This window comes from Cupressus sempervirens, chromosome 4 (assembly GCF_028749045.1).
Source record: "Cupressus sempervirens isolate cs-2001-9-10 chromosome 4, ASM2874904v1, whole genome shotgun sequence".
NCBI lineage: Eukaryota > Viridiplantae > Streptophyta > Pinopsida > Cupressales > Cupressaceae > Cupressus > Cupressus sempervirens.
This window is the reverse complement of record NC_143121.1, coordinates 453,878,994-453,894,630: the sequence shown is the minus strand read 5'-3', so window position 1 is coordinate 453,894,630 and position 15,637 is coordinate 453,878,994.

The window sequence follows — 15,637 nt, the reverse complement described above, 5'->3', positions numbered from 1 at the left end:
GAGAAGAGATGGGGGAGCTATATGCTTGGATCCATTTTTGAAGGCCTCTCAGGAATGGCAGGAAATTTTTGAGGAAAAGGGTGTCCTAATTATCCAAGGAAATCTAAAGCTACTACATGCTATGTAGGAAAATGTAGACAAAATGGTAACGATTTTGAAGCAAGATTTCAATATTATGGATGAATTACGTGCATGGAGTAAATATTTATAGGTATTATAGGCAATAAAAGGGTAGAGGTATAGGATTCTAGTAGACGTATATACAGTGGAGGAGTTAGATTTAATTGATGATTGGATTGAGAAGATAGTGTATAGTAATAAAGTAATGGAAACATTACATGTAGAGATCCATCGACTCAAGGACCAAGCCTGAGAGAAAATTTTGGAGGCAAAGAAACATTACAGTGATGCATGTCTCAACATTTTTGAGGATGATAAACGAGAGAAATTTATGCTAGTAGATGTAGTGGTAGAGAAGTTTAGGAATTTTTTTGAAGAGGCTTCTAGTGATGATGACATTTGACAAGTGTTTAGAATAGAAGAAGCTTTGCTAGAGTTGGATACCAAACTCAAGGATTTTGTTGAGACCTAAATAGAGGTAGACAACTATAGACAAAAAGTCAAGGATAAGTACAATGCCTTAGATTTACTAGATGTAGTGAAAATCATTGAGATTATTGAGAAATTCAAGGGAAAGCATCCAAACATAGCTCTGGTATGAAGGGCAACAAAACCCAGGAGCCAAAATTTTAGTTTTGACACTCAATGAAATTTTGTAATTTTGGACCTTTTGAGGTGAGTTGGTGCATTGGTGTGCTGCTACACTGGTGAGCTACTATACTTTTCCAAAAGTGCACCGATAGTTAATTGCTAGTTCTAAAAATAGAGCTTTCCATGCATCAAAAATGAAATTCTGATAGTAGTTTAACTCTAACAGACACATAATGAAGATTAACTTCTATTTTTGACACTTCCAGACACTTCTACTTAGACTAAAGGATTTATTCTTCTTCTTCTCTCATAAATTCTTTATTTTATGATATGTAAAGGCTCATGCATCCAATTAATGAATATAACAATGGATGGACTCCTACTAAACACCAGTTAGATTGTTAGTTTGTATATAATTAGTTTGTTTAATTAAATTAAAAGGATATTATTGCATAAAGATATTTCTCACTCTCAACACAAATTGAGGAGATGATTTCTTATAAATACTCCATTGTAATATGTAATTGGGGCCTTCATTATTTTTCAATAATATTATGCTTTTGGTGCTCACATTTGGAGTATAGTGATTCTTGCCTGAATGTGTCATATTTTTGTGAATTTTTGTTCATGAAATTGTGATTGAGCCAAAAGTTTATTGTGTTATTTCTAGTTCTACAATCCATTAATTCTAGTGTTTTCTACAATTTTATGAATTTAGTTGACATATCTAGCTCAAGAAGAAATCACCAAATTGTTCCTGCATAACTCTTTGTTTTGCATGAGCACACTTTTTGTGGCCTTGCAATTTGATGAAGGGTGAAACATCATACAGTTACTAAGTTTCCTGTTGGTGATTGCATTAGTGGAATCAAGGAAGCACTACTCCTTCTTTCATTGGTTACCCATCGATTTCTTTGAAAGCTTAACTCATAGACATGTTTCTGTATCTTATGTCTATTAGGATTTTACTTTCACGTTATTTTCTTTTAATGTTCTTTTTATTTGCTTTACTAACCCCCTTGTTAGAATATGAATTCATAGTAGTTGCATTGTTAGATTACATTCATCAACAAAATAAAAAATACAAAAACATTGTTCTTTTGTGATGAATTTTGAAGAAGTGAACAGATTCTACATCTCATCCGAAATCAAACAAACCAGCAAAGGCCTCCTTGTGAAAAAAAACATTTATCTTCAACCGAGTAGATTCTAGTAGGTTGCAAGATCACCCAGAACCTTAGAGTAGATTCACAAGATTGAATTTTCAATAGAAGAGTTTGAAAGAATTTCTACCGTTTAGCATTGTGCATAATGACATCTTGATTTTTGGAATAGAAGGAAATTTTCCAAAGTTTCAAAATTCTGCAGTTTTTCAAAATTTTGCACTTTTTAAAAGTTTAGAAAATTTTCTAAGTTTTTGAGAAACTCAGGTGAGCAGATGCATTGTTGCACTACTGAGGTGGTGTGTTGGTGAGCTAGTACACTGGTGAACTAGTGCACTAGTGAGTTGTTGTGCTACTACACTAAATTCTATGGTGTGCCTAATTTTGTGAGAAAGTGTACTTCTATAGAGGTGTGCTTTTTCTAGAATTGATGCAAATTGGAGGATTTTGATCCAGAATCCCCATTTCAGTGAGCTTTAAGATCTTCACCAGGGCACATGAATTTCTTGAGCTTACCCATTTTTGAAAGCCACACAGTGATAAAGGAATACCTCAAATTCAATAACTTCCATTCAACATTTCATCATCTTCTTCAACTTCCCCTTCATTCCAAGCACCTGGTAGCCCACCAAATATTCCAACCGTTCCACCACCACAACAACCACCCTTAGGTCCACTAAATCCTCCAATGGCCTTCTTTGAAAAAATTTTAGACTCACTAATAAACTTGAGAGGTGCACTCCATGACCTTGCCAAGAATTTTGAAAAGTTTTGTCCAAGGTTCATTTATGGAGAAACACAAACTACCAAAGATCACATAAAAGTATTCAAAGAAATTTGCAACCAAAAATAGATTGCCAATGAAGATGTGGCTTTTTTTTATTCCCCTACTCTTTGGGGGAAGTTTCCTTTAATTGATAGGTTGATTTTCCACCTGGATGCATTGGAGATTGGGATAGCTTCGAAAGATTGTTCCTAGAGAAATTCAAAACTTTTATCAATCCAGTAGTGATACATCAATAATTTATATCCATCAAAAAGGACCCAGCTAAGATAGTTTCATGCTTCAATCATTGCTTTCACATGGCGTATTGCAAATTGGAAACACCTTATACTATACTAGTTGAAGTAGCTATTCAATTTTATCTAAATGCTATGGATCCTCTTACTACCATCTTTCTGAGAAGACTTCCTCCATCAAATATTGACACATTAGAAAAGGTCTTTGCAGAAGCAATAACATTCACCAAACAAGCCAATCCTAATGGGGGAGGATTGATGCTTCCATCTCAAGCTATCACAATAGTACCAACATACCTTGTCAGAGTACCCACGATGCCTAGCCAGTTCATACCTATGAATCTGGTTCCATTACAATAGGCACCTGCTCCACAAAGCACTACTCTAACTCATCCAGGGTATGAGCCCCCAAAAGCTACTTTCTTTGAGCAAAAGGCAATAGTTCCCACAAAATAAACAATAACTTTATTTCAAAATTTGGCAAAATGAAGAAGACTATGTCATAGATGAACAATGAGCTAAAATGCCTAAGGTTGTCACAAGGGAAAAATATTTTTTTAAAAAGGAACATCGTTGGTCCCTACAACAACAATTATGGCCAAAATTATAACAGGAACTTCAATAGAAACAACAACAACAATAGTGAGAACAACAATGTAGGAAACAATAATGGAGAGAACAACTTCAATCCTCTTGATCATAATAATGGCTTCCAAAGATACAACCAATAGTGGAACACTCATCCAAATAATGGAATCATTCCTGCAAACAATAACAATAGCAACATTTAGTATGCATATATTAATCAATATGATGATGGTCAAAATGCATCTAACAATGATGGCTCATACTATGATGGAAATCAGGAGATGGCTTAAAGTTTGCAAGTAAACAACAATGCTCCTCTTATGTAATTTAATGCTATGGTACTATAATCTTATGATGCTGCACAAAATACACAGGTAGAACAACCAGTTAATGAAGAATTCTCATTCCCATTTAGCTAAGAGCTTGACTTTTATCATGAAGAGATGTTCTCTTTTTCGTAATGAAAATTGAAATACATACAATCTTAGAAGTAGAAAATAACCTCTAATAGATGGAATTCCCCCAACACTACAACCAACTCCTCCCAATCCAAAAGTGAGTAACAAACCAAAGCTAGTAAAACCATTGTATGGAGGACAAAAAATCAGAAACAAGGAAATGTTCCTACAATATTGAAAAATCCTTCTTGGTCTACTAAAAAGTATAGTGTTGTAGAATATTTGAAGTGAACAAAGGCCAACATGTCCATGTTTGACATGTTGCAAAATTGTCCACAATAATGAGAAGCATTGATGAAGACTCTGGATCATATGAAGACCCCTTATAATATAAATACTATCACTCAAAAGATAGTACCTCAATAGGTTAATGTTGTAGAGGCAATGCCCACTATGTTCAAAGACAAGGTGGATGTACCCCTATTTCTACTTAGCATTGGGATATTTGGAAAGAATCTTCATAATTGTCTTTTTGATTTAGGAGCCTCCTATAACGTCATGCCACTATCAATAGTGCAAAGGTTAGGTGTCAATCCTCAACCTTCCAATCAAATAGTGATACAATTGGACAAAAAGAAGGTGAAAGTCATTGGCATATTAAAAGATGTTCATATATAGTTGACAGTCAACCCATAGATCCAAGATATTATTGATATACATGTGGTTGATATTCCAGAAACATATGGACTACTTTTAAGAAAAGAATGGACAAAATGCCTAAGGGGATGGTTTTCCATAGATTTCACTCAATTATGGTTATCATGGAAAGGGTTGAATAATCAAATCAAGATATATGTAGAACCAAAATTAAAAATGATGATCACAAAATATAATGCCTTGAATGAAGTGGCATTCTTACAATTAGATCTGGGATCTTACAAAGTGATGGCATTTGATACAATTTCAACTCAAATATCAGGGGATCAAGATAAAAAGCTCAAGATACCAATCTCAAAGGATGAAATTGTGACGCAATTCATAGATAGTATGGTGGCTAATTTACAATGTTTAGGAGAGGAGGCTAATCCTAGTATCCTGCTTCTTCCAAAATTTTGCCGATTGCATAAAGTTAGTTACTCTAAATTTGAATGCTCATCATGTCAAGAAGTAGTTGCAAAGGTATTAATGCACATAATGGGAGACAAGAATAATAAGACTTTGGAAGAGGAAACTTCAAAAAATCAAAGTCTCATAAACTTATCTAAACTGGTGGAAATAATTGAAAAGGAAATCGAAGATATAAATTTGTCATATATTGACACCTCTTCAGATGGTGGAGGTTTGTCTTCTCCCCCTAGGAATGATTAAAGTTAAGAGAAGAAGATAATACATAAAAGGTCAACGGTGGACTTCATTAGTTGTCCATCCTGAGCCTAAGGTTGAGGAAATCAAATAATCGATAGGGGAAATTCAGGACAAACAAGAACAACATACACTTCCTCTATCAAGAATTCACAAAGGGGAATCATCAAGTCCACCTCGTGAAAAGTTCCAATGGGTTACCAAGAAACAATCATTCTAGGCACAAGTCAAAGGAAAGCTAAGGACCAACAAACACAAAGTTAGGAAAACTAAAGAAAAGCCGATCTGGACACTTTGCTTTGATGGTTCCAAAAGCAAATTGGGAGCCAACACAAGTATTGAGCTAGTTAACCTAAAAGGTAAGTCTTTCTATATAGCATATCAGTTATGATTCAAATGTACTAATAATGTTGCAAAATATGAATCATTGATCTGAGGACTTCTTTTCACATTGGAGAAAAGAATCACAACACTCATAATCGAGGGGGATTCTTAGCTAGTTATACAACAAGTAAAATCATTATATTCTTGCAATGATAAGAGGTTGCTTGCTTACAAAAAAGGAGTATGGGATTTGATGGATGATTTTGAGGTTTGAACATAAAGTCTATTCCAAGGAGGAAAAACATGGTGGCATATGCTCTCGCTATTTTAGGTAGTGCATTACAACTAGTTGAGAGAATGAAATTGAAAATATTTTCAGTAGAATTGGTTGCCACTCCATCTATTCCTGACAACATTACAAACTTTCAGGTCTTTTAGGATGATAAACATATACTCAAATTTATCATGTGCAACAACCACTTTAAAGGGTAATAAATTGATGGCACACTGAAGGAAAAACCTAAGGGTGACAAACTTGAACATGAAGATGGAATCCTAAATTTTAAAACCAACACTATTCCAAAAGGGATGGTTGAATTAGAATGCATTTTTGATTGTGATGAATTAGCACTTAAAAAAGGGGTTTGAGGAATGTGACTCATACAACTTGGGTATGGATGAAGATCCAAGAATGGTATAGATAGGAAAAGTATGTAACACATAGGAAAGGGAAGAATGCTCAAATTGCTTACTAAGTATAAAGATTTTATTGCTTGGAGCTATGAAGAACTAAAGACATATGATCTTGAGATCATCACACATAACATCCCATTGAAACTAGGTTTGAAATCTTTCCAATAGAGACAAAGACCTATAAATCCTATTATTGAACCAGTGATAATGAAAGAAGTTAAGAAGTTACTAGATGCCAAGATCATTTTCCCCATCTACCATTCTACATGGGTGGCTAATTTGGTTTTGGTACGAAAGAAGATTGGAGAGATTTGTCTTTGTGTTGATTTTCATAACTTAAACCTAGCATCTCAAAAGGAAAATTATCCCTTACCCTCACTAGATGAGGTGTTATAGATTGTAAATAGTTGAAAGATGATATCTTTCTTGGATAGATATTCAAGATATAATCAAGTGTTGGTTGATGAAGAGGATTGACTAAAGACAACTTCTAGAACTAAATGGGGAACTTTTTCTTCCAGGAGAATGCCTTTTGGACTGATTAATGCAAGGGCTACATTTCAGCAAGCCATGGATGAAGCTTTTAAGGGATTGATAAATAAGTCTATAGTTATCTACATGGATGATTTAACGGACTTCTCAAAGGATCAAAGTAGTCACATTGTTGATTTAAGATAGGTATTCAATAGGTTCCTTAAGTACGACATATCTCTCAATCCCAAGAAATATTCATTTAGGGTTACTAACAAAAAGCTCCTGGGTCATGTCATTTATGAAGCTAGGATCTCTATTGATCCTAATAGAGTTAAGGCTATTTTGAAACTATCACCTCCTCATAGTAAAAAAGAACTGAATTCTTTCTTTGGGAAGATAAATTTTGTACAAAAATTCATAAGCGGATTTGTAGAAATAGTTCATCCCCTTAATGATTTACTCAAAAAGGGGGCTAAGATAGAATGGGGTCTAGACATTAAGAAATCATTTGAGGATATCAAAGTGGCCATTTCCATGGTCCCGGTACTGGTAAGTCCTAATTATGAACTACCCTTCAAGATATATTCCTTTGCTTTAGAACATTTGTGTTCTAGGATTCTGACATAGAAGAAAGAAAAGGAAGATGAAAGACCTATTGCTTTTATGAGGTACCCCCTAAGAAATGCTGAGTTGAATTATTCCAACCTTGATAAATAGTCTTTCATGTTGATCAAAGTAGTAAAGAAGTTTTGTCATTATATTATGAGAAGCAAGGTGTATGCAATTGTTCCTGATCCAACAATAAAGACATTATTGATGCAAAATGAACTCGATGAAAGACGAGGGAAATGGATGGCAATACTTCAAGAATTTGATCTAGAGATTCAACCTATGAAGTTAGTTAGAGGTCAAGGGTTGTCAAGAATGATAGATGATAACCAAGTTGGGGATGAAAGGAAGTTTGGATTTGATAGTAAAAAAAAATGCACAAAATCAAGAAAAGATGATAGTATCTCAAGTTGATATCAATCAAGATGTAGTAATAGATGTTTGGTATAAGGATATTGTCTACTAAATTTTGTAAAATTAGTGCCCTAGTTGGATGAATAGTTCATAGTGTAGGGGACTTAGATCGAAGTGTGAATCCTATATACTACATGATAAAAAGTTTTACAAAAGGAACTACGAAGGAATCTATTTTAAATACTTAGGAAGTGAGGAAGCAAAGGAAGTTCTAGAATAGCTCCATGATAAGTACGGTATAGGACATGGTTTAGTAGAAGAAACTACTCATATGATTTTAAGATCGGGTTATTTTTGGCCCACGACATTTAAAGACTCTTTTGAGCACGTACATTCTTGTCATATTTGTCAAACTAGTGCTAATGGGGAAAGATACTTGATAATGCCATTATAGCTAGTGTACAAGGTACGCCCCTTCGCAAAGTGGGGGTTGGATTTTATTGGTCTAGTTAATCCACCATCATCTAGTAAACACACTTATATTCTCATAGCCATTGATTATTGTACGCAATGGGCAGAAGCAGAAACTTTCAAAAATTGCACTACTAAGGTGATTACAGACTTCTTGGAGGAACATATTGTCACTAGATTCGAGATGCCATTCACTTTAGTGTGTGATAACAGATCAGCTTTTGCATCAATATTCTTGACTTAGTGGGCATTTGAAAATTAGGTTATCATCAAGTTCTCTTCTAATTATTACCTGCAAGGAAATGGGGTAGTAGAATCTACGAACAAGAACTTGATCACAGTAATAAGATGATTATTGAAGGAGAATCCTAAAGATTGGCATATGAAACTCAAATATGCCCTATGGACATATCGAGTAATGGTCAAGAACACTTTGGGGACTTCTCCATACTTACTTGTCTATGGACAAGAGCTAGTATTCCCACTTAATCTTAAAATCCCTATTTTGAAATTCATGAGTGGGTACACTAAAGATGCTAACAAAGTACAAATCAAATTGATGAATCTTTTAGAGATGGACGAGAAACAAACAGCTATATTGGAGCACATGGCTAAACATTAGGTAGTCATCAAGAGATGGTTCAAAAAGAGGGCCACAATAAAGTCGTTCAGAATTTCTATCCTTGTTCTACTTTGGAAAAAGGTGAAAGAAAAGCCAGGCAGCCACACCGAGTTTCAACACTTGTGGACTAGTCCTTATCAGATTACAGAGATTCTAAGAGAAAATACTTTTAGGCTTAGTTCCTTATAGGGGGAATTTCTTCTGTTGCCACTAAATGGGAAATTTTTGAAACATTATTTTGAAGCCTAGAAGAACCAAAAAAAAAAAAAGCCAAAAACAAAAAAAACTAGTTAGATTTTATTTCTGCAAGTGTGTTTTCTTTCAGTTGTGTGTTTTCTTTTAGTCGTGTGTTTTTTTCAAAGTTGTGTTAGTCTAGGGGGTAGGTGCACTCAAGATCTTATCTTGACATATCTTACTAACTACTCTTTTGGTTTCAATTTTAGGAAGAGTTATTTCTTTGTCTAAACATTTGGATGATTGTGTATCTTATACCAACTAAGGAATGGATGTTACTTGCAGTAATAGGAAGACTTTTAATCTTGAGTTCAAGATTCTAGACCAACAGGTTCTCAACACTTTACAAATTTAAATAGTGATCATCTCAGGTGTTTTCAAACCAAGGTTGAAAGTATCAAGGGATGGTCCAAACCCCAATTGGTTCAAATAGAAGGATATTCTCAAAGGATTGCTAAGATCATTATCTGGCATGAGAGTTTCTTAAAGTTCTAAAAGATGAATGTAGGGGATGTTCACAAAATATTGAATCCAAGAAATGACACTGATGTCCTCTCTACATAGTCTAAGCATAGTTAGGATATAGAGGAAAAAAAAATTAAAAAAGAAAAAGAAAAAAAGAAAAAAAAAGAAAGAACAAATGGTTTTAAGATTGAAGGATTCTAAAAGATCTGAAATGGAAAATAGATACACTTTCAAAATGAGTTATCTAGTACCAATTTTTTTTTCATTCGTAGATTAAATGGTAGCATTATAAACTACATGGAGCAAATGATTCAAAAAGATTTTCTAGAAAATTTAAAGAAAAGTGATAGCCTACTAAGAACCCTTGAACTAATTCTCTCATCTAGTCAGATAAAGGATTGACAAACAACCTTCATGAGGATTCCTAATGAATGAGCCAGGAGGGGTGGAAGATTGTTTCCAAGTTATTAGAAGCTTCTAATAGACTACACCCTGAGATGCAAAGGGAATGAATACACAAAGCACGCACTGAGCGTGGAGGTTTTAGATCCTAAAATTTTGACTATGAAGTTATTCAAAATATGTTTGAAACGTCCAAAATTTAGTTGATGTTTGAGATATGTTGAAAGAATGTTTGCTGATGAAGAAATGTCTTTGTCATTTCTTCCTTTTGTCAAGGCTATTTGTTGTGGTTACACAACACATGCCCCATTTGCTGGCAAAAATGGGGACCCCCTATTTTAAATTTTGGTTTTTAGGCTCTTAGTTTGAGATTCAAGCCATTCTTTTACGTCTCTCCTAGTCCCCTAGTTTGTGTTATAATCTTGAGCGAGAATCTCATGGATGAAAAGACTTGATATTGCATGTAAGGAGTTTCTTTTTTTTTATTTTGAAGAAAAAGGGGTGCATTAGTGCACCTAATTAGGTGTGCTAAAGTTCCAAAATCTCTTTTGCATAATTTAGGGCCGCACCCCTAGAGGTGCACAGTTGCACAACCCCAGGCCTATGGACCCTCACAATGCCCAAAGTGAGGGATCCTATAAAGACCCCCAACTCTAGCTTTTCCTTTGTCTTCTTAAATTTTTGCTCACAGCCAAACTTCACCTCCAATGCTCTCTCCACATTTTCACACATGACTAGGTGTGCTAAACTCGACCTCCAGCACTCCCTCCACAGTTTAGCACCTGACTAGGTGTGCTAAACTTGACCTTCACCTCCCTCTACACCTTCACACTCTACACATGATGAGAGATCACCAAGTGAGTTTGGTGCGCACTAGTGCGCCTAATCTCATGTGCTAGAGTGCACCAAGTCTTTACAAAAAACTCCCCCTCGAAACATGACACACTATAGCTAAGGGCTAGGTGCACACTGACACACCTAACTTGGTGTGCTAGTGTGCACCCCTATTAGAACATCAAAACACAAAAGGGAGAGTAGGTGTGCATTGGCACACCTAATCTAGTGCACTAGTGCACACCTTATGTATAAGAGTGTGGTATTAAAATTGTGCTAGTTGTACAATTAGTTTTTTTGTGTGAGATAGTCTTAAGGTTTAAATTAATCACATTTCATCCAATCATGGACTAATGGGCTTTTTTTCTCTTTTGTGCATATATAATGGCATCTTCTTCAACTCCTTCAGGTGAGAAAATGACACTAAAACTAGTGGTCTTCAAGTTCTAAGAAGTTCCATCAAAATAAAGATTCCAAGATGACTACTTAGAAATCAAAGACACAGAATTGGGGCACATTGATTTGGGAGAGTTCCTAAAGATATGTAACAAAACCACTAAGAGGTTTGCTATGGTTTCTGAATTAATCCAATCAGGGCTAGTAAACACAACTTTACACCTGATGTCAGTACAATCTTTAGAGCTTGTCATGATGCTTGCAAAGCATTTTGTCCCAAGGAAAGGGTGGCGAAGAGTGTGACTGGAGAAATTGTCCTTGATCTCCAACCCAACAACATTGAGAGGGTATTCCATCTTCCACATGTGGATCAATTTATTAGGTTAACTTATGAGGCAGTAGAAGAGTGGTATAGAGAACACTTAAAAGAGGCTACTGAGATCATCTAATCTTCTTACCTTATAGAGAGGACTCCTTTGGGAAAGATAGCCAACAAAGTAGACATTACAAGAGGATATATGAAGGAAGATATTGGATACTCAGTCATACTTTTGAGTAGAGTAATGGGCCTATTGGCAGTTAGACACCTAAATGTCTTCATAATACATTTTATTGAGAGTATCAAGATGACAAATATACCACTTGTCTAGGCCACTAGGTTGAGTGAAAATCTATGTGAAGAGTTGGAAGAAGTCAAGGATAAAAGGAACTTCTACATGGCATCATATTTGGGGTACCTATTAGCCACAAGGGTGACAAACTATCCTAGATTGTATAAGAGAGGCAACATGTAGGATCCTAATTCTTGGCCATATATTATCTACCCTTGGTAAGGAAGAAGCTCGTAGAGAAAAGTAAAGAATATAGAATCATGAATGATGCATTTATATTTGCCATCCTTTGATTTATAGAGGGAGATTATGTGAAGAGATTATCTAATGAAGCAGTGGCACAAATAATAACACTTGAAGCATATTACTTTCTATTTAAGACATTTACATATCTAAGAGTGGCTAGTGCTACTGTCAACCCAAAGAAGCTTCCTAGGTATCCTAGTGACAAACTTGTTCTTTTGGATATTGCTCGACAACTAGAGTTTTCATATAGTAGAGTTAGGAAATAACGAAAGTCATGTTGAAATTGGCCTCTAATCATCGGACCTTTTCAAGAAAAAACAAAGGATATTAATTCTTTTGAGTGTGAATGGGATAATTATCCCTTAGGAGAGTACAATTCTCCACAACTATGTTTTGATAATATTGGGAGAGTACAGTATCTAGTAGGAAAAGAATTCACACATGAAGAAGCAATTGAAGACCATTGGATGAACATGAAAAATGACTATGATGTCTGTATTAGGGATTATTGTAGGATAACTTTGTATTTGGAAAAAAAGGCCTTGAAAATAAAGATTCCATTGTAGACATTGCAACAAGACTCAAGGGAGCTACTTGATCCTTTTTTTTAGCATAGATAAAATTGGGGAACAACCCATAGTGAATGCTGAGGTAGATAGAGAAGAAAATGATGATATTAACCATCAAGTGAGACACATCATCAAAATGACATAGAATTGGATCAAGAAACCATTCAAACTTGATCCAATACCTAAGATAGTAATTTTCCATGCACAAGCCCACCTAACCAAAGGTAGAGTGCAAAAAGTCACCATCCCTTCCTTTGCAGCTCAGTCACCCATAAGGTTGGAAGTGAACCCCAATAGGAATATTGGATGCAAATGCCACTAGAATCATAGGGTCTTGATTTTACTCCTCCATCCCCATTGAAAGTCATAGTGGTGGATAAAGGTTCGACTACTCCTTTACCTCCAAATATAGAAGAAGAATAGGTTCAGACAGAATAGGAGGAAGAGCTACAATAAGTATCAATTGATGAAGTGTCTAGAGAAGGGAGAATAGTTGAATATCCTCAACAAGCTTCCCAAGACACTAAGGTAAGAATTGCAGGCTCCACTAAGACATAGACCACTAACGATGAGCCGTCACAGAAAGAGAAAATGCTAGAAAGGAGCAATAAAGGAAAAGGGGTGGCAGAACAAACTCCTTCATCCTCAAGAGGCAAGTCTTTGTTGGAACAAGCCCTAAGGTGGTTACATAAATAAATGATAAGAAGTAAAAAGCTCCAATTCACCACTAATGAAGAGGACATGATTGAGTTGGTTGACGTTCTGAGCAAACCTGAGTCCCCTTCAAGAGAGACAAGAGCATTAACATTCATCAATAATGATCAAAATCAAGATTTATTTGCATAAGTGGCTATTCCTCCTCCTGATGTTGATCTAGAAGATCTCACTCCACAAGATTATCAATTTGAGAGATTATTCTTAGAAAGCCCACATTGGATACTACCAGGTTGATGGTCACAATGGGGATAAAAGAGGTGTTTAGGAGTTTGGATCAAGAAGGGATAGAACTAATTATGCTCTGTAGGAAAAATGAAATCCTAAAAGGATATTTAGCCAAAGTTGTTGGTCCCTTGGATCCTGAACACCTCGAGGAGACTATAAATGATGTAATCAAGAGAAGAGATGGGGGAGGTGTACACTTGGATCCATTTTTGAAGGCCTATCAGTAATGGCAAGAAATTTTTGAGGAAAAGGGCATCCAAATAATCCAAGGAAATATAAAGCTACTACATGCTATGTAGGAAAATGTAGACAAAATGGTAGTAATTTTGAAACAAGATTTCAATATTATGGATAAAGTATGTGGATGGAGTAAAGATTTACAGGTATTATAGGCAATAAAAGGGTAGAGGTAGAAGATTCTAGTAGATGTATATACAATGGAGGAGTTAGATTTAATTGTTGATTGGATTGAGAAGATAGAAAATAGTAATAAAGTAATGGAAACATTACATGCAGAGATCCATCGACTCAAGGACCAAGCCTGATAGCAAATTTTGGAGGCAGAGAAACATTAAAGTGATGCATGTCTCAAAATTTTTGAGGATGATGAATGAGAGAAATTGATGCTAGTAGAGGTAGTGGTAGAGAAGTTCAAGAATTTTTTTGAAGAGGCTTCTAGTGATGATGACATCTGACAAGTGTTTAGAATGGAAGAAGCCTTGCTAGAGTTGGATACCAAACTCAAGGATTTTGCTGAGACCTGAATAGAGGTAGACAATTATAGAAAAAAGGTTAAGGATAAGTATGATGTATTAGATTTACCAGATGCAATGAAAATCATTGAGATTATTGAGAAATTCAAGGGAAAGTATCGAAACAAAGGTCTGGTATAAAGGGCGACAAAACCTAGGAGCCAGAATTTTAGTTTTCACACTCAATGAAATTTTGTAATTTTGGATCTTTTAAGGTGATCTAGTGAGTAGATGCATTGGTGTACTACTATGCTGGTGAGCTAGTGAGATGGTGAGCTACTACACTTTTCCAGAGGTGCACCAACAGTTAACTACTAGTTCTAAAAATTGAGCTTTCCATGCATTAGAAATGCATTCTGACAATAGTTTAACTTTGACAAATGCCTAGTGAAGGATTAGCTTTTATTTTTGACACTTCTAGACATGTCTACTTTGATTGAAGGCTTTATTATTCTTCTTCTCACATAAGTTCTTTATTTTATGACATGTAAAGGCTCATGCATCCAATGAATGAATATAAAAATGGATGGAGTCCTACTAATCACTAGTTAGATTGTTAGTTTGTATACAATTAGTATGTTTTATTAAATTAAAAGGATATTATTGCATAAATATATCTCTCACTCTCAACAAAAATTGAGGAGACAATTTCCTATAAATACTCCATTGTAATATGTAATTGGGGCCGTCATTATTTTACAATAATATTATGCTTTTGGTGCTCGCATTTGGAGTGTAGTGATTCTTGCCTGAATGTGTCATATTTTTTGTGAATTTGTGTTCGTAGAATTATGATTGAGCCAAAAGTTTATTGCATTATTTTTGGTTGTGTGATCCATTAATTTTAGTATTTTCTATGGTTTTATGAATTTCATTGACATATCTAGCTTGAGAAGAAATCACCAAATTGTGCCTACATAACTCTTTGTCTTGGATGACTGCACTTTTCGTGGCCTTGCAATTTGATGAAAAGAAAAACATCATATAGTTACTACATTTCCCATCAACGATTACATTAGTGGAATCAAGGAAGTGCTACTCCTTTCATTGGTTACGCACCAATTTCTTTGAAAGCTTAACTCACAAATGCATTGTTTCCATAGCTTATGTTCATTAGTATTTTACTTTCATGTTATTTTCTTTTAAAGTTCTTATTATTTTCTTTACTAATCCCCTTGTGAGAATAGGAATTCATACTAGTTGCATTGTTAGATTGCATTCATAAAAAAATAAAAAATAAAAAAACATAGTTCTTTCATGGTGAATTTTGAAGTAGTGAATTGATTCTACATCTCATCCAAAATTAAACAAACTTGCAAAGGCCTCCTCATGACCAAAAACATTTATCTTCAACTAAGCAGATTCTAGTAGGTCACAAGATCACTCAAAACCTTGGA